General features: G+C 34.7%; 1 protein-coding gene across 12 annotated transcripts in view; it reads left to right on the top strand.

Moving 5' to 3' along the window:
• The window catches only part of LRRC4C (leucine rich repeat containing 4C), a 498,827-nt gene that overhangs the window by 201,422 nt on the left and 277,052 nt on the right, over positions 1–20,353 (top strand). For 10 of the 12 annotated variants that reach the window (XR_005564513.1, XR_005564514.1, XM_039383915.1 and 7 more), the window contains one exon: positions 3,604–3,693. The exons of the other annotated variants lie outside the window; for them this stretch is intronic. The gene's annotated coding sequence lies outside the window, so the exon portion shown is untranslated. The remainder of the gene's footprint in view (positions 1–3,603; positions 3,694–20,353) is intronic. 12 annotated transcript variants of the gene reach the window in all.

The following is a 20,353-nucleotide window of genomic DNA, read 5'->3' as shown; positions in this document are numbered from 1 at the left end:
AATTAAAAGGGTGTGGTAGAAACACATAGAGATGTAGCTATGTATAAAAAAAATGCCTATGTAAGGATAAATTTGGAAAGACTGGGTCAAAATGTGACTTATAAGTACAAAAAAGGTTATAAGACTTTGTAAGGCAAAGGTTTTGGAAAAATATTAGATTTAAGAAAATATTTAATGTCTTGTGTGATATTATTGAGGTGAGCGTATAACAAGTGCCTGAAAAGAAGATGTATTCAGTGATCTATTAATCTTCACCAAAAAAATTAATTAGAAGCCTATATTTAATAATAACAAAGAAAAATAGAGGTAAGAATAATTGAAAATGAATTAACACAAATGTAAGTTTTATATTTATTGTATCCTGATATCCTGGAAGTAGTTAAGTAACTAGGAACTGTTAATGTTGGAGAACTTGCAGGGTAGACGGCTTGAAAAGGGTCAACATTGCACCTAGCAGGGGCTTAGAGCAGACTATAAAGTAAGTACATTTGATACATTATCCTGGTGTTGAAGCAGCAAGTCAAAATAAAAAAAAATGTACAAATGCAATAGGAACGTATGTATGACATAATAATATTTCCAGTCCACTTAATTGTGGATGGGGCATTTTGTTTGCATTTGGATGCTGGAGAAGTTTTGATCAATATGAAATTTCTGATAATACGAAAAAAATGCCGGTGAAATTCCCGAAGGTTTATAGTGTTGGTTGTAACACTAAAGGCTGAGATCAGTGGTTTTCATTCTCACTGTAGGTGAGACAAGAAGTTGTGGTTTCTATTTCCTACTTTAGAACACTGTGAATATGATATTAAGAGTAATAGAACAATGGAAAAATAACGCCATGGATGCTTTTTGCTAATATTTTCTAGAAGTAACTAGAGGGTAAGCAGGCAGAGGGATGTCTGAAGATCCTTGATTCTATTTCAGTAAATTAGTGTGTGTGCTAGATGATTAGTTGAATTCTCCTGAAATCCTGTATTTGTAGGATATTAATAAAGAAATGTAAATGGCATTACTTTGGGGATGTGGATGTTGAAAAAACCTTACATTCTGCTGTCTCTAAACTTGCCATGTATAATCATTATCATTTTCTTAGCTACCATATTTTAAGCAAGTCCCTCTGTGCTGTAGGCAAGACTAATTATATAGTATTGACTAATGTTTGTGTAAAATGTATTGGTACAATAGCAGCACAAAAATTTAATAATTACAGCAATATTGCATCATGGTGAAGAAATGTGTTTTCATCTTTAGATTATCTCACTTTAATTTTCTTTCTTCCCTTACTACTTTTGCTACCTTTAACTCATAGTACCAAACTTTTTAAAATAGAAAAATATTATCATAATATAAAATGTTTTTAAATAAGAAGATAATTAAGTTTATGTTATGATAATTAAGCTATGTTTATTAGTGATAGCTTTGGTCACTACTGGAGTCTGGGCTAGGATATAAAATATTTTGGAAGACTTCATATTTTTACTGCAGATGTGTTTCTTAAAACCATTACACTCTCCTTCTTCCCTGAACTGCTTTCTATGATGTCTCATACAGATGTCTTCTTAAATGTCAGTAAATGGATTTTTTTTCCCAAAATTTTGCATATCTCTGGTTTCATTTAATTTTTTTTCTCTTTCAAATTTGTAATATTTTTATTGTAGTCATCTTTGCTTCCATATATTTTATATTCATAATATGCAGATGATACCAGCAGCCAGGTATTTCTATGGGGTCACTGCAGTCATTGACCGTGCCTATACTCTTAGGTGGCAGTCCTACTAATACCGTGTAGCCACATACATGTGTGTGAAAGAAAGCTGCACTATACTATCCAAGGCAGAGAGACTGCACTGAACTGCTGCATTCTTAGGCAGGAATAAGTTATCTTTTACCTGATCCTGTGGAGACGTCTATGAGAGTCAGAGCAGGTAAGCTGCATATGAATGAATCTTTGGAAATTTTTTTTATAGGAGACCTAGTTTGGTGAGGGAAAGGCTACAGTTACCTTGGAAGTGTAAAGATCCTTTTACTGTGTTTCATATGTGTTTCATGCGTTCATCTACTCTCTGTGAACCCACACATGACTTTTGAACAACTGGAAGTCATTGAACCAGGCAAGGGGTTATTGAGAATAACAGAATTAACTCAACTAGGTTGAGTCAGAAGGGACCTTTTACAGGTTGTCTAGTTCAATCCCCCTGCTATGGGGAGGGACACCTTCCTTAGATCACCATCCAATCTGGCCTGTAACACTTTCAGGGATGAGGCATTCACAACTTCATAAGAGATGTACTTCAACTCTGATTATCTTCTGGCCCTCCTTTGGCCTTGCTTCAGCATGTCCAGGTCTTTCTTATGTTGGGGGCCCCAGAGCAATATCCTAAACAGAAGACTTAAACTGTATGTCTATTTTTTCCCCTCTCATATACTAAGACTTAACTACTGCTAGATGTTTCTAATACTGTCAATTGTACTGTTTCTGTATCTGTATTTGCAACATTATAAGCCAAGCTAAACTTCACCTTGTGTGCTTATAGCCAGTCTGTATTCCTTTATGGTTTGATAAATGTAATATATCAGAATCACTGTTCCATGAAAAGCTGACAAAACTGGAAAGCTGTATCACGTTACCAGCACTCATTCCACGAGCACCTGCATGCCATCACTTGTTTCTTTGTAGGAATTTGATAATGAGTGGATGACTTATCAGACAACCTATTGTATTCTCTCACTTCAGCTCACCCTCAGTAACATTTTCAATCTTGAAAGGTTAGAAGTTATAAAGGCTTCTAAGTAATTTTGTTCTCAGTGTTTAACATCCTTATCTGTAGGATGGTTGAGGGCTGGTTCACAAAGGGACACAAAGAGTAAAGAGAAAACCTCTAATAATTTAGTTGTTTAGTTAAAAAAAGCAACCTAATAATTCAGGAATCTGCAGGAATAGTCATTTATGAAAAATGTTTGAAATTTTCTGTTGACAGCAAGGAACATTCCACAACACTGATGGAAATCTTACCAGGTTTTGTTATTTTAGGTTAAGTAAGAAACAAAACTTACTAAGTAGAAGGTGTTTGTTTACCGGTGCAAGAGACAAAAATTTTTAAAATCAGTTTGATTTTCTACTAGAGGGAATATTATCCTCCCTTAAACTTCTCTCAGAGCAGTAGAAATGAACTGGTTCTCATAAATTGTCCTATATTAATCTATAGAGTAGTCTTCATTTGCTTGCAAGTCTACTTCACTGTAAAATTGATTTCACTGTAAGAGTATCTTTCAGTCTAGCTGTTTCTTTTCTTCATGTGTTCTCGTTAATACATATTGAAAAGGGATAAAGGGAGGTACTCTGGGATATAATATACAGGATTTTCTTCAAATCCTTCTCACATTAATATTCAAGGGAAATGTTATTTTTTTTTTTACATAAGAAAAATGTCAGGTTTTTTTTGGACAAGATTCCATTTTCTGTTAGTCTCTTTCTGAAAGGTATTTTTGGTTGATGTGGTAATGCATTTTCATGTATTACCACAACGCAACTACTAAAAAAAACCTGTAAGTAATTTAACCTCATGTTTTGTTTTGTTTGGGTTTTTTTTGTCTTTCCAGAAATGAATTTCTCTTTTGCAAGAAATCATGATTATTTATTGATACCGAAAGAAAATGGGCTGATGTTCTTCTGGGTGTTCTGAATAACATGTAAGTGTAATATGTTTACTGTAACACTGATTATGTGTTCAATTTAGGTAGTAATTATGATTCGATTTTAACAAAGAAACCATTGGTTAGAGATGTTTCTTTGTTTTTTCACAACAGTAGATAAGCTATGGTGACAGATTGTCTGAGATAATACCTTTCGGAAGGTATTCTAATCCCCTTGTTTTACTTGGAACATTAATATTTATCAGAATCTACTGATCATTCATAAGCTTCACAGAGGAAAATTCCTAGCAACAAAAGTCAAAATAATGGTAATTGATAAGCAAAGCTCTAAAAAAATTATACAGGGCCTACCTGGTCAGCAAAATGACCGGATATTAGATAAAGGTCTTTATTTGTTAGCCTCTCCCAAAATAGCAGTATCGTGACCTTTTCCAGTAGAAACTGTGAAAACACAACTATACAATGGCTGACAGAAGTGTAAACTCTGATTAAAATCTCCAGTTTGGAGGAGACACTAAGTAATATTAATGACCTTCTCAGATTTAATGTGCTAGTACAGAAGAGAAGGCAAAAAGGCCATTCGTTCTTTCCCACAGCAATGTGTGCAGAGCACTGTCGGTGTTCAGTAACAATATTGTTTTGGATATTGCTAGTGGCATGACATCCTTAACTTTTTTTCTCTTTCTGTTTGATTTCATTGCCATAAACATTTCTTGCCCCATGAAAGCACAGTTCTTGAGACTGATGTTGGATCTCCGAGCATCCATTCTACTTTTGAAAGGCTTATTGATTCAGCTTTGTTCATGATGTTGTTTCAGTCTTTTCTGTGCACAGACATTTGTGGGGACAATTTATGGGTGCCAGTGTTTGAACACCTGTCATTCAAACAGTCATGCACTCACACAGAAAAAGGATTTTGAGCATCCTGTTATTCAGTGTTTTCAGTAGGATTCCTGTCACTGTTTTTAGAAAAGCTCCAGTCCATGGGTAGTAATTATATCAGTGCGTGAGGTGGTGTGTCATATATAGTGACTAGTCAGAGCCTAAATGGGAGGTTTGACACACAGCCAGTCAACTTGGTTTGGTTCAGGTGAACTTTCCAACAAGTCTAAAAAATAAATTATTTAATAAAAGATGGTATTTTTTGCAAATAAGTTATCAATTGAAGGAAAGAGGGGTTTGAATCTGTCTATTGAACTGAAGAGTAAGGCAGTGGTTCTCAAACTGGGATATAAATGCTATACAATGGGAACTGCAGAGTGTATGTGTTCTCTGCTGAAAGACTGACGACAAAAACCTGCAAAAATGGACCTCTAGTCGAAAAAATCAGAGGTATGGTGTTAAAATTCTTGTTCTATCTGGGAAGTTGACACAGATGTTTCTAATACTCTGTTCAGGATTAGACTGGGGGGGAAATAAAATCACCAGGTATCCCTTACCAACACCTATATAGGTTTTTTTTGTTCATAAATACTTTCAGTGTCATGATCATAGGATTTAAGATCAAATTCTTCATTGTTAGGGAAAGAAAATAGATTTTTCATTACTGCATTGTGAAGATGAATTCTTTTACTTGATGTGCTCATTAGATTTTGTGATAGAAGAGATCAATTTGAAATAAAAATTGAATGTCTTAGTACCATTTTATCATCCAGATTAAAAGTTAGATTGCAGTTGACTTAGTATGAATGTGTGCCTATTGGCTGTAGCTGATAAGGAAGCTTCAGCTTTCTGTATGTGACATCCTATCATTTACATTTTCTGCTATTAGAACCCTTATAATTTTATGATACCCAGTTCTTCTCCATGCTTTTTGGAAGGGAATCCTAGTCCCTGTTGCTGTAAAAGGGAAAGATATGCTACACACAGTGCTAGTTTATTTATACATACCCCGGACTAGTACCTAACAAGGTAACTAAACACATGTACAGCATGTGTTTGATTTTCAACACATTCAGCAATCAAAGGTATTTTGGCAGTAGTAGGATGGTGTCGCTACTGATGAGAACTGATCTGCTTTTTTCTGGAATTTTTTTTTCACATCAGAAGATGCAGATTGGTGGAAAATAAAATATCTGTCCTCAGTCTTTCATCCCAACTGGCCCTCCTGAGAATTTTTGGGAATACCGGTGCCTTTCTGCTAAGGGACAAGCTACTTAAACACAGTTCTATTATGGAAGTTGTCTGCCGCAAAGTCTAGAGAGAAGAAATTGGGCTGTGCTCCTATTTGTGGTGTTTTGGTGCTAGGAGTAGCCCTGGGACAGGGAGGCCTGAAGGTCTGAAAGATGGGATTGGGGTTGGAGCTGGAATTTATTGCTGTGTGATTTGTGTGTGGGGAAATTAATTATCTGAGTTGCGCTGATAATAATCCAGGTATATATTATTTTAAAGGGATTTTATGTGGATATTATTCTTCAGCTGAAAACACTTTTTGGGAATGATTGATTTAATTTTTTTCTCTCATTAGAGAATTGGCTTCTAACTGGAAGCATTTTATACTGTGTAGTTACTTGAGGCACTGCTATTTTCAATTCAACAGAAAATGGCTCTAAGTAAGAGCATAGAAATGACTGACATTGTGTTAGGGGACTGTGTATCACAAAATGCACAGCTTCAGCTTGCATGCAAAAACACCATTTAGCTGTGATAATAGAAATTAGATTTCAATCAGTATGCTCTTTGTTATTAATCCATTTTTCTCCTTTCATGTGAAGAGGTCCTAATAACACGTTAGACAAATCATACTCTTTAAAAACTGATTTGAAATAAAAACACTTTTGAAGCCTTGTAATTTCAGGCATGCATTTTGTAATAATAATATGTTTCCTTGCTGCTAATGTATTGATGCGTACTTGTAAGTGTGCACAATGTTGTTCTTTTATTTTTGGTCCAAGCTTATTATTAGGAATGAAATTGTTCTTCCAATTTAAGCAAATTTGTGAGGAAACTGTGGTAGGTACACTAAGAACACTAAATTTGAAGACCTAATAAAGACCTTAAATTATAAGTGGTGATTATTAATATTGTAGAGTTGAAGTACTAAGAGTAACCTTTTCCTTTGGGGTAAAAGTGGTGGTTTTTCTAGTAGTTGTAAACTTTTAATGTTTCATAAGTTTCAATTACTGTCTGAAGTTGAGGAATTTGTAGTGTGTGCACCTAAGCAACACTTCTGTGCTATGCATCTGCATAGCAGAACTCTCATATTGATTAGGTTGCTATTAGAGTCTCAACTGTACATCTTTATGAAACTTCATTCTAGCAGACATTTTTTGTGATACATAGAAAGACACTGATATATGAGGGCTTCTGATCAGCTACTGTGATTAACTTTTTGGTTCCTAGGGTCAGCTTAAAGAACAAAAGACTTATTGTCAAGATGCTGAGAAATTACTGCTAATTTAGTAACATTTCTTGGTTTCTTCTGCTGCTTTTAGTCTAGTAATTTTTATCTATATACCTTTATAATACACCCTTTCAGAGGGAAGAAGAAAAAACAACCTTATTGTTTTTGCAGTAGTTTATCTTGTTGAATTATAGTCAGAGATCCATTACTTTATAGTCTGGAAACTTCAGCACTATTCTTGTTTCATAAAGGAGCATCAGTTTGGTTCGGTGGCAATGACTCCTCCATAGTTAGTGTCTGTCTACATCTAATGCTCATAGCTTCTGTGTGGCCTACTTGGATTAATGCTTTTATCAGCTGCATTTGTCTAAGACTGGAGCACTGTGTCTAGTTCTGGGCTCCCCAGTTAAGAAAGATGACAAACTACTTAAGAGGGTTCAGTGGAAGGCTCAAAGATGATGAGGGGACTGGAGCATCTCTCTATTGAGGAAAGGGTGGGGGAGTTTGGCCTGTTTAGCATGGAGAAGAGAAAACTGAGAGGGAATCATATCAATTCCTTCAAATATCTTCAGGGCAGGTGTCAAGAGGATGCAGCCAGAGCCTTCTCAGTGGTGCCCAGTGACAGGGTAAATGGCAACAGCACAAACTGAAATACAAGAAGTTCCATCCGAATATGAGGGAAATTTCTTCATGTTGAGGGTGACTGAGCACTGGAACAGGCTGCCCAGAGAAGCTGTTGAATCTCCTTCTTTGGAGATATTTAAAACCCACCTGGACGCATTCCTGTGCAACCTGCTTCAGGTAAACCTACTTTAGCAGGGCAGTTGGACTAGATGACCTCCAGAGGTCCCTTTCAACCCTAAACCGTCTGGGATGCTATGATACTAGATTCTAAAACAATTATTCAGTAAAACCTATAACCACTAAAATGTTACTCAAAAATGCACTAAAAATGTTAATTGATTAAGGGCAAAGTGTATTGCTTTCAGTGGATTCTGTGAAGTTTATAAAAATGTCAAAACTAATAGCATTGTATTTTGAGGTTGGAAATTTTGTTTTTTGAAATTGAAATTAATTTTTGAAATTGATTTTTTTTTTGTTTTCTGTTTGTTTTGTTTTTCTCATCCAAAATAAACAGGACAGCATTATTGATGAGCACCACAAAAGAAATTACACAGATTACAATCATTTACATGGTGATGATCTCTGTGGAGTATTGAGAGTGAAAACATTAATTTTTCAAGAATGTTACTAAAGGAATCTATCTGAAGAAGGGGAGCTTTTCCACCTCGTCAAGCATTATTAATATCTTGCTTTTGTCTTACCACTGTAACTGCTCATCTTGGTCTCCTCATCATAGGAGACCTCAGCTGGAACTGCATGGTCTTTGCTGTCCACTGACTCTGTTTTCTGATAAAACTTGATTCATGTATTTTGCGATTTTACATAAAAACTTTTATATTTATGCAAAGATATCACGGCTTCTTTCAGACGTTTATAGGGTTTTACATAAAACACTTCTAATTTCTTTTTCCTTCCCCCAAATGGCACATGTTTCTCTCCAGTCGTCTTACCATCATGCATTGCCAAGGAGGGTGCCAAAGGAACAGCTTAACTTTCTTTTAAAGTCTTAGCAGTGACTGAGCTTAGTCAGGACTCAGTGAAGAGAACATGAGATTCATGCAGGAGACTCAATTAGGTACTATCCTTCTTTATGAGAGGACAGAAGTTGACTTCTCTAGAAGCTCTTTCCAAATGAACTTTTAAGACAGATAAGATGAATTGTCTCATAGAACTCAATATTTTTTTACCATTAATTTTAAGGAAAGTCTACATGACTTTTTCAGACTTATGCAACATACTTGAGATATTTAAATTTAAACTGGAAATCCTATTCTTTGTGGAATGCAAATTTACCTTGATGGACTGACAATACTTAAGTCAGTCAGTATAAGAAATCTTTCCTACCTTGTGATGTTCTACCAGAACAATTAGTTTTCCAAATTTTGCCTATGGTGTTAAGTATTTTGCCGTCTTGTATACAGCATGAGAAAGAATTTTGAGAGGTGGTTTTTCCTTTGTCCTTCAAGGTATAAACTGTGAAAAAAATCATCACATTCTATCATGACATGATAATTATTCCCAGAGAGTGGCAGTACTAGTCATGCAGAGCTAGTTTGAAATTGAATCTCTTCAAATGTGTGCTGTCAGTTATGTGCCTGTAATGCTCTGTGACATCATCTCTGTGTTACTTCAATCAGGTAGTTTTTCTGTGTTTTGTTTTTCCCCATAATCTTTCACTTTCTTGTAGAGTGATACCAATGATCTTCTTGATAGTCGGCCTCTTGGTCTACTAATTCTCTTGCTCTGAATTTGTATGCAAAGTCTGATCTGGGAGCATGCAATTACCAGTGGCAACGTATAAAGCTTTTGGAGGCATTTTACTGGTATTGCTGTTATAGAAAGAAAATATACTTCATTTTCTCAGCCCTTTATGCAGGTCACTTAAAATATATAATTTTCAACAGCTTGCTGAGGGAATTTGCAAATTTTTCCAGTTGTTTTTCCTCATCCACCATTTAAACTGAATCCTTTTAAATTTAATACAGCAAAACTAATGGTCAGAATATTTTATTCCTCTTGTACGTTCACCATGATCTAATCTAGTTATGTCTATGGGTAAAAGAAAAACATTCAGGTGATGGAAAAATGTGACACTTTAAGCATGTTCTCTGTATGGTTCTGTTAAATTACTCAGTAGCTTTCTGACATCCCCCCCCCCATGCTTTCCAGATTACAAGAGTGCCTGGATATGTCTGTTGATATACGGGGCTTATAAAAAATGGATTTGAAATGTTTCAAACATTAATGTCCCCAGAAAAATATAGTTAATATTATTAGGTATCTGAGCTCCTTCCACACACCCAGAGCAGAAATTGAAAGAATAAAAAAGAAGTATTTGATTAGAGTATGTCAAGACCATATTCAATTCCATCTAGGTGTTATAAACATACACGTATATTAAACACAGCTATTTATGTCTTTAAATTACATTAACTTTAATTCTATTAATTAAAAATATTTAAATTTCTTAGATACTGTCATCCTCAGCAACCCTGTACACTGTGTATTATGTATACCATGAATCACATGTTAAATGCAACCCTAATCACAAAAATATAAGGTCTACCCACTCATTTGTATACTTTCAATTATCAGACTACAACAAAAATTGTCAGCAACAGAAGTTGCTTTGTTGTCAATTTGAAGGTCCCTTTGGAACAGAAATCAGATTGTGTCCTGTGCATCACCAGTTTATGGTCTTGGAATTTAAAATGTTTCTGGTAGATATGGCATGGTTGATAGTGATCAAACTAAAGCTTCTTAAGTTATACTCTAAATGTTGACAAATATCAAGTTTTTTTGCAGTGTCCATAGAGCTTTGATAAACTTACATATAGCCACTTCCTGAAGATGAAAAATAAAAAACATGTGATCCAATGTTATTCTCCATTACTGCCCTTTAAAATGCCAGAACAATAATCCTAGGTTTGAATTTACTCAAATTGGAGTGTCCTTGGTTTTGCAGAAAGACTTGAAGGAATATTTAGCTGTTAACTCTTTTCATTATATGGTCCTGTTTTGGACCAAAGAATTAAAAGCTTTCATGAGTGACTGAAAAATAGGAAAATACTATGTTTTTGTATGTAATTGTTATGGGCTCTTTTTCTGTTAAACAGAGAGGTTTCCTTGGTGCAGACTCAGATGTGCTTTGCTAGAGAATTTGCCATACTTCCCTTGTTTTTAGAGTTGTTATTTGCCCTGGCTAGAGCAGAGGTGCAGCTGGCAGCTTGGCCCTAACACAGGTAGCAGCTGTCCATGCACAGTGTGTTAGCTGAAAGGTTACAGTTTGTTTTGGAGGTGTGTGCCAACACAACACACATGATGAAATGATCTTGTTTTGAAGGAAAATTTTGGTAGAAAGTGTTACAGTACTTTGAACTTTCTGCACCAAAGGAGCGTGAGAGAGTTGCATTTCTCTCCAGTACTAAAAAGTGATGTTTGAAATTCCCCAGTTTTGAGGTATTGATATCAAAACAACTGCTTCATGCTTTTTTGTTTCTGCTGTTTTACTGGCATCCTGCCAGTCCTTATCTTTGTTGAAGTTTCAACCTGCTACAATTCTTCTGTTTGATAAATGTTCCAAACTGTTTTATTAAAAGAAAAGCCCGATACTCTTGTGAATCTTATGAACCATATCCTGCATTTGTTGAAAGTTGACCAAAGGGGTAGGATTTATATGGTAAAATTGTATCTATGGTGTGAAAAATGGATACCAAGATTTTCAGCCATGGTTTTCTTCTCTAGGAAGCTGCATTATGCCTGAGAATAAATTCCAGCTCTACTTTATGCATTTATTTTGTGACCATAGTAACTATTCCTAATGTTTTTCTCATAAAAATGAAGGTAAATATATGATAGTAGAGTTTGACACTTGCTATGCAGTTATTTTTCTAGTAGATCTGCTTTCCTTGAGGATAAGATGCCAGGCTGTGATTTATCTATATGTCTGTCTACATGACCTAAATATCGATATCATAGAGTTCTGGTACTCATTGCCAGTTTTGTTAGAGAACTGTCAGTTCTGTAAATAGAAATATTTCAAATGTAAGGAAAGAGTAATTAAACTTGGATAATGCTGTTTGACTAAAATAAAACTAAGCTAATTTTTTCACTAAACTCAATTCCAAATCTATTCAGAGTTCTTAAATGTTAATTTACCGATATCCTAACCACCACACACATACTCAGTCCTGTTTGACACTCAATTCTGTTTTCTTTTGTAGGATGGATACTGCCTGCAATCAAAAGTATCTGTCTCTCTTTTTTCATTCTCAGTTCTAGTGGTCTGTATGTGTATATTTGATCTTATTATTTAAGGTAGCATGTCTTGTGATTTGAGAAAATAAAAGTTTTAATTATGGTATTGGCGTGACCACATACTTCTACCTGAAGAAGCCATATGCTTTCCTTGCATTGACTTCCACTGTAATGAGGATTGTAGGATAGGAAAATAAGAGCTAGTAAAAATGCATGTTATGAGAAATATCACCTACGTAACTTCATTTGTAATAATAAAAAAAATTATGGTGAAGAAGTTTTCTTACTAGGTGATGTGGTTAAAAATACATGGTAAATCACAGACAGTTGGGTAATGAATAGAGCATATGACATAAATAAAACACATAGTTCTCTAACTTATATTCTTGCATTTATGTCCATAAATATATGGTTTAAATATACAGAGAAAGTCGAATGTGCATTAAAATAGGAAATACCTGACATTTCACAAGGTGATTAGCACAAAAGAATTAAGTACTATAAATTGCTTTAATAAGCACGCATTTTTTGTAGAAAGTCACCCCAATTCGGTTGCTGGCACTTACATAAGCTTAGAGTGCATTACTCTCTACATTGGTGTCTACCGTATATGCTATGGATCTGAAGTCATGGTGGGACCTGTGACTACAGTAATCTGTGGGTGCTCTGTCAGGTAGTATGAAGGATACAGTTATTGCCACCCTGTGCACATTTGAGATGAATCAGAGCAGCAGTGTGTCTTCAGACATCTCTGCTGTTGCACCACGAACCTGACAATGGATCACTTCCATTCTCCAAAACACAATCAAAATGCTCTCGACAAGAGAATGGGAGAGCTGCCGCAAGCTCTCTCAAGGCACTAAAGGAAACCAATTCTTGGAAACCTCCTTGGCTGAGCCCAGAGTAGAAAACCTTAGTAGCATTTTTGATAGGAGTCTGCGGAAGTCCTTTTCAAAAAGCCTGTGATTTTGGAGTGAGTCAGTAATAATGGAGGGACAGAATGTGTTTTTACATCATAAGGGACAGTTGGCAAGGACACCCTTTTGGGCACAGAGAGCTGCATTAGGTGAAGGAGCTGATCAAAACCAGGTAACAGTTCCAGAGATACAGAGTGATCTGTTCTACCATTCTGATCTGAATTGTGGGAGGCAGACATCTGAATGCAGGTGTAATCCTCGATGAGATCTGTTAGATATTCCTATACCCTTCTCTTGTTTTTTCTCAACCTAAGTTCCATTTTCTGTATTAAAAATGTTTCATAAAACCAGCTATTTTTCTGTGAGTTTTGAGTGATTTGATTGGGGGGAAAAAAAAGGTCAAAAATTTTAAATAACCTCAGAAAAATGGATGTTGAAGTAATCCTTTTGAGAATGCTGTGGTTTTTCCTAAGGGAATAATTGTGTTTCATAGTCCTATAAGACAAAACTATCACTTAGCAAAAGATGGGATTTTATACAAGCTTCATGGTCATGGCATCTCTGTTAGAAAGTACTTAGATTATTTTCTATTTCACATACTCTTAACTTGGATAAATGCCCATGTTTCATGCTCCAATTACTGTATGTCTTTTAAGGTTAGTATCTTAGTAAAAAAATTCGTAAAAATACTGGTGTAAAACTGGTGAATGTGCTAATTAATTTATATTTCCTAAATGAAAATAGAAAATATAAAAGAAAACACCTCTTGTTTTCCTGTCACTGTATTAGTACCATTTGAAGCCACTTTTCAAGCTTCCACAGAAGCATTAAGCCAGAGACATGGAAAAGGGATCAGAATTACGAGCAGCAAACCCCGACTTCCTGCACTTTTTGTGCCCTTTCTGCCAAGCCAGAGCAAATGTTTATTTGTTACTCCTCAATGCACGTTATGAATCAGCAGCAAAAAGGAGGACAGATACAGAAAGATGTCATTCAGGGTGAGCCAGGGTGATATTTTGTAGTCCTTGCATTATACCTTCTACTTTCTTGATGTTATTGTCCTCATAGGTCCTAAAGCACTTTAAGGAACAAGACAAAATTGCTTTGGTAGCATACTAACTTAGTTTTAATGTCATTAACTCCTCTTCCATCTCCTAGTAATTCTCACATGGTATTCTGAACATAATTTCTTCAATTCTATTTCATTTTCGTAAGCAGCTATCTTAAAGGCCAACAAAGTGCAAAAATCTCTCTTTCTAACAGGTAGAGCCAGAAGACACATACGACATAAAATGGACTGAAAAAGTCTATCCAGTGACAGTGGCACTCGTGGCAGTCGTCCATTTAGAAAGATAAAACTCTGTTGATACAGTAATGATAGAGATGTATTTCACGATATATCCAGAATGAAATCTGTTTATCTTCACTTTCTTTACTCCTTATTCATAGTTTATGTTGTGTTTTCACTAATGGAAAGGCTTTGTAATCTTTTGCTCTGTTTGAACAGGGTAATTGATGTTGAGATCCGTGATATATTTACCCTCTTTAGAAAAAAAAAAACAACCAACACTTCCCTGAAAATATTTAAGATTTGCAGAACTAAGACATGCTTTACAGAGTGTAAGCTCCTTATCTTTACTGACAATTTATCTATATTCCTGGTTTGTGAAATACTTCCCAGATGATAATTCTTTGTCAAACCCTATCAGTTGGTTTGATATTATTCAAAGAAGACTTTATGTTTCTTGCCATGATGACATTTTAAGATCTATCTTTTGATATATTTTGTTCTGTCCATTCTTTTGCTACTAGAACACAGGAAGTGTTTCCTTCACATAGAAAAAATCCCAAAAAACATCTTTAAAAGCATTCATGTTCTTTTTGAACATGAATGTTCACGCGTGCTTCCCCATAATCAGAATCAGCATTTCTTGAGTTTAAACGTAGCTTTTTGGGCTTGTGGTTGGACTTTTCCAGTCTAAATGATTCTATGATTGTTCAGCTTACAGTTGTCAATTCTGTTAGAGTCAGGTGGTGTTTTAAGGCAAAGAAGGACTGCAGATGAAACCCGTGACTTTGTGTTGGGGATAGTATCCCCCCCAGTGTCCTGACTTCTGCTGGCAGCACAGCTGTACTAACTGCCCCAATAATTTGCTTGTATACAGCATAGGAAGAGAGATGCATCATCAGTCATCTGTGTAATATTCCTTAACATGTGAAAAAACTTTCTTTATTAAAAGAAGTCTTCATACCTGCTTAACTATACTGCATCAAGGTAACTTGGTGGACCGAAACATGGATGTTATTTCCCAGAAAAAAAAAAAAAAAAAAAAAAAAAAAAAAAAAAAAAAAAAAAAAGAAAAGAAAAAGCAGCAGTATAGTTAGAAAGTCAAAGTTAATGGAAGATTCTGTGAATCCAGAGAACTTTGTCACAGGTACAAAAAGATTCAAAGAAACCTGATAAAGAGATGGTAGAAGTAATTAAATATATTTAAGGGAAAGAATTGGTATCTGTCAATATATTGACAAATTGGTATACTAATTTATCCATAAAATGATAAAGGAATGGTGGGATGATCATATGTACTAATAGATTAGATTGTCCCATCTCTTAAATTTTCAGAACTGGATATATGCAAAGGACCTTCACTGAAAAATAAGCTTACAGAAATAAATCTTACAGAAACTTACAGAAATAAAACTCCAAATGAAAGCTTGAAGTATACAACAAGAAAAGAAATAACAACAAAGAATTTTTGTAGAACATGGTATCTGGCTCTGAAGAAATAGTGTAAGATAAATAAATTGCAGCTTTTACCAAGAGGGATAATATTACTTTTGAAATGAAAAATTAAAGGAAGAGCTGACAGCAGCATTTCTTTCCTGGTAAGGCTTGCTGGGCTCCAGAGCCCTACCCTTAGGAGAACTTTGGTTTTACATACAGAGGCTATTGAATGAGAGCCTGATTTTTCACAGGACAGATGTAAGGCTTGTCTGCTACTGTAGGGAAAAATCCATAAAACTCAATTTTTCCCTCTTGAGGGGTTTTCTTCTGTGCTGCCTTCTGTATAGCTTCTGAGAAAATCAGAACAACTACTTTAGTGAATACAAACATTCCAGCAAGCTTCATGGGTGTTACTTTTTAGGTCAAGGAGAATAAAATGAAAAGGGGTACTAACAGTAAAAGTCTCACTGAAAGACCACAGAGAATGAGGGAATGTAGTCTGAATACTAAAAAAGTAAAAAGCTAGGTACCAGTTGCAAATCATAGTTGTTTAATTACAAAATTAATCAGCCTATTGTCTTTGCACATACTCAGTAAACTTTGCAGTGTATCAAGACAGCTACACCACCTTCACATCAAGCACTTATAAAGGGGAAAAATTGTCTGACATTCTGGTAAGGTAACCTGCATATATTCTTATGAACCAAAAAAAAAAAAAAAGGATGTGTGTTTCTTTAGAGAGAGATCGAGAGATCTAGATGCAGCAAAAAGTAACTATTACAATACTGGTAGGTGGCAAGACATAGGAACAAGTCACAATGTAAATTTATATTTTTTTCTTTTATTTCTTAATTTAGCTTTTTATGCAAAGTTATGAGATACTGTCAGTTAATTTCAGAAGTCTTTTTCATTTCATCTTTGAAATGTTCATGTTTTGCTAATGTAATGAAAAAAGAAATTGTGAAGTTTGCAAATGAATAGCTCTACTTAAATTTCTTCAGTGGTGCAAAAAGTTGTCAAACACAGACCTTTCAAGATTACTGTGCTGAAAACCAAACAGCATTCAGCATATATTTGTGTATATGCAAATAACAAATTTCTTACACACCAGATTTATTTTAGAAATACAGAATTCTTGGTCTGTCCATTATTTGAATTAACCATCATTTTAAAATTCCAGATAACAGATGCCTAAGTCAAGAAAAAACCAAATAAACCAGAAAACAAGAAATGAGAGCACTTGATCAGCTTTAGGTGGCAGAAATCAACTCAGCTGATAAACTGAATTCAGCTCCAGTCTGAAGGAAGTGATGAATCATTAACTGATAGCCTAGGTACAAACAATCTGAATAAAAGACATAGTCCACTCTCATACTGTGAGCTAGAAAAACATAATACATTCTCAACTCACCAGCGGATTTCATTAGTGGGTTTGTGATTTTTTATCTTCCATGTTCTTTCTTTCCTTCAGCTTTAAAAATGAATACTATAATTACTGTTTATTTATTAGGTTCTTTAAGATGAAGAATTTTAGGGAAGAATGAAAACTTGATATGTATGTTTCGAGTAATTCTCTACCTTTGCTTCTCTTTGGTCCCTCTACAAACCAGTTATGAATATAAATAAGTTTTTCTTATTGCTTATTATATATTTTGAGACCTAAAATTCAGCAAATCATTATTTTCCAGTGAGACTTCATTTCACTGGTAAATTTCTGGGCAACTATAATTTAAAGTGTTAGTTTATAAAATTGTTCATATTTTAACTGAGAGAGCAAAACTATTTCTTTTTTACTTTGTCTCCTTGTTATATTTATCCAATTGCATGGTACAGGTTATGATCAATCATGATTCAAATATAAATTTAGGCTGTTTTCTGAATCCTGTTGCCTTCAGTCTGACAGCTGCTCCCTTGACATCTCCCCAAACTAGTCAGACCTTAGAAGTAAATAATGACAGGCAAACTAAGAACTGTCTCTCATGCTGACAGTCATTTTTCATTACCGTAAGATACTGTCAGTTTCTTGGATGACTGGTTGTGCTTCTTGGGCTGCAGCCACATTTGTTTTTATTTTTGAGAAGTTCAAGAGATAGCAATGTGAAATGAGTGACCCTTTTCATCCTTCATCTTGAAAAAAATAAAAAAAAGAAAAGAAAATGACCAAGTTGTTTCTATTTCAGCATAAACTTAACTTTTTCTCTTCCTTTCTTCAGACAAATTTAAAAAGTTTTTCCAATTAAAATGTTTTGAGCAACTCAATCCACTGATTTGTTGCAGTATTCAAACTTGGCAAACATGTCACCAAAAGTATTTATTCTTGTACATGCAGTTTGTTAATGTGTTTGACTGGTATATCAGACCCCTTCAAATAAGTACTGTTGTGAAAAAAAAGAAACACGACAAAAACAGTTTTTTGTTAACAAAGTAGTCATGGGATGTTAATGAATAATTTCTCAATTAAGGCCAGATTTTTTTCTGCTCTTATTATTTCAATGAGAATGCAATGCCATAAGAGCTATGGAGTCAGTCACGTGTACATGAGGAGAAACTCACAAATACCAGGAATAGAAAATGCTGACTGACCCATTAGTTGAAAATTGTTCATCAAATCTGTGAACAAAATAGATAAATCACTAAATAGTGTCCTTTTTCTTTTCCAGTCCTAGAGGGCAATGTGTACTTTTCCAGTGAAAATGGAATGAATGAAAGGCAATGAAATGTTCAGTAACATTCTCCACAGAGGGGTTGGAAATTAAAACATAAATAAAGCACTTTCATTATGACAATGCATCCAAAAAACCCTTTGAATTTAGGCCAAACAGCTCTAGAGAAAATGAGAAATTCCTAATGCTTCCTGCCAAAGAAAAACAAATATGTTTTCAAATTAAAACCCATGAAGACAGTTGTATACTTGGGCTTATGTTATACAGTAGAAGTGTTGTTTGTTGTTTGAATACATAAATACCAATTGTAGGTCATGGGTTTTAACCCTCAATACAAACAGAAGTTATGATATTGATCTTCTAGCCTCACTTCATAATAGAGTTTTCCAAAAACCTGACAAATTGCATCGCATTTCATTTAATAAACATACATAACAATTAGTGTGGCGATACATCTAAGTATGCTTTCATCTTTTGTTGCTTTCTGAAAACTCTCCTTTGGAGAGTTGGACTATATATTTTATCTCTTTTCAGATGTAAAGTATACATAGGTACAGGTATTTAACATAGAACAGGTATAACAAGCTAATTTGTAAGTATCTTTGTCATTATATGGAAAACCTTGATAGTATGTCTGGTTTTTCCTCAAAGGAAGGTATTTGAAATGTCTCTCCAAAATTTCATATCAGAAGAAATAAATGTGGCATGTTAATAAAGTGAATGTAGAAATAGCATCAAGAAGGAAATACCATTATATTTTGTGCATAACTAACCTGAATAATCTATATAATTACAGAAATTACAGAAGTCAGGTATTCAGAAAGAGATTAGACATGTAGAGATAATGTCTGTAATGGTGTTAGTGAAAGGCATATCTGTAAAGATTATAGTATTTATTATTTTAGGACATAAATTAAACAAATCCCAGGTATTAGAGATAAATGTTCTCCTTTGGTTAGAATATAATTGTAAAAGAGTCTCATTTCACAGTTCTAGTAAAGTTAAAATAATGGACCAACTCAGATTTAAAATGGCATTCAAAATCTGTAACTCCAAATTCTTTTGGAGTTACATTACAGAAGTACTGTAATGTTGAAGGCAGCAGAAATAGAATGGGGTGAAATTCTAAATAGAGGAGGAAGGAACTTCAGTGACAGATGTCTTTGTCTTGGCAGCACAAATCGCTGTACAAATTTTATGGTATAGAATTATCATTAATTATAGAGGTATACAACCATTATTACGCTTAAAGGAAGATGATAGTTGTGCACAGTCAAACAACCTTCCGCTGTATCTTTTTATTTTCTAGAAGAGATATAGGTTTATAATACTCATAGGTGTTTCTTCTGTCAGTTTTGGAACAGTATACATAACAATTATTTCAACTTTCATCACTCATTAAACAGCTTTGAAGAACTGGGAGAAATATCCTGCTTTGGAATTCCTTGTCAGTAGCTGGCAAAGCAAAGTTGTAGAATGGCAGCAGGAAAAAAGATGAGGCTATAACTGTATTGGTGTTTCACATTCTCCAAATGATCTGAGGCACTGGTCTGTACTGGGGAAGGGTATTCCTCTGTCACCCAAAATTTACCATCATTGCCCCCCAGTCAGGAGTGACTGAGTGGTTTCAAGGTCAGGAAGGAAATACTGTTAACCCTTAAGAGATCCAAAACAGGCTTTGGATAGCAAGCAATCTGGAAATGTGTCTGCATACTGCTTTAATGTAAATTTGCTGCTCCCTGAAGGAAAGAAACTTCTCTGTCCCTCTTAGACCATATTGAGACTATTCAGTGCTGTGAAAGTACTCGATTACACAACTGGAAATGAGTTGCAAAAGGAAAAACAGTACATCTCTTTTTGAAAATTTAAGTGAGATTTAGGTTTGCTTCTGAACAAGCAGAAATATATCATGGACTATATTTCTCTCTGTCAAAACTAGTAATGTAGTTCCAGATCATACTCTTGGGTATTATTTGTCAGATTAAGCTTTTTTCTGGAGTCAGTACTCCTTAATTTATCAAACATCAGGGAAAGAAACATATCAGTGATATATAATCAGATGATGAATTGCAGTTTTAATAAATGCGCACTTTGCTGATATTTCTTTTTACTGAAGGAGGAGACAAAGTAAGGGGAGTATTGGAAATTATATATTATTATGATTGAT

Source organism: Pipra filicauda, unplaced genomic scaffold (assembly GCF_003945595.2).
Source record: "Pipra filicauda isolate LSUMZ 115617 unplaced genomic scaffold, ASM394559v2 scaffold32_size4067784_pilon, whole genome shotgun sequence".
NCBI classification, from domain to species: domain Eukaryota; kingdom Metazoa; phylum Chordata; class Aves; order Passeriformes; family Pipridae; genus Pipra; species Pipra filicauda.
Note: the sequence above shows the minus strand (reverse complement) of the source record. Positions and strands in the feature narration are given on the sequence as shown.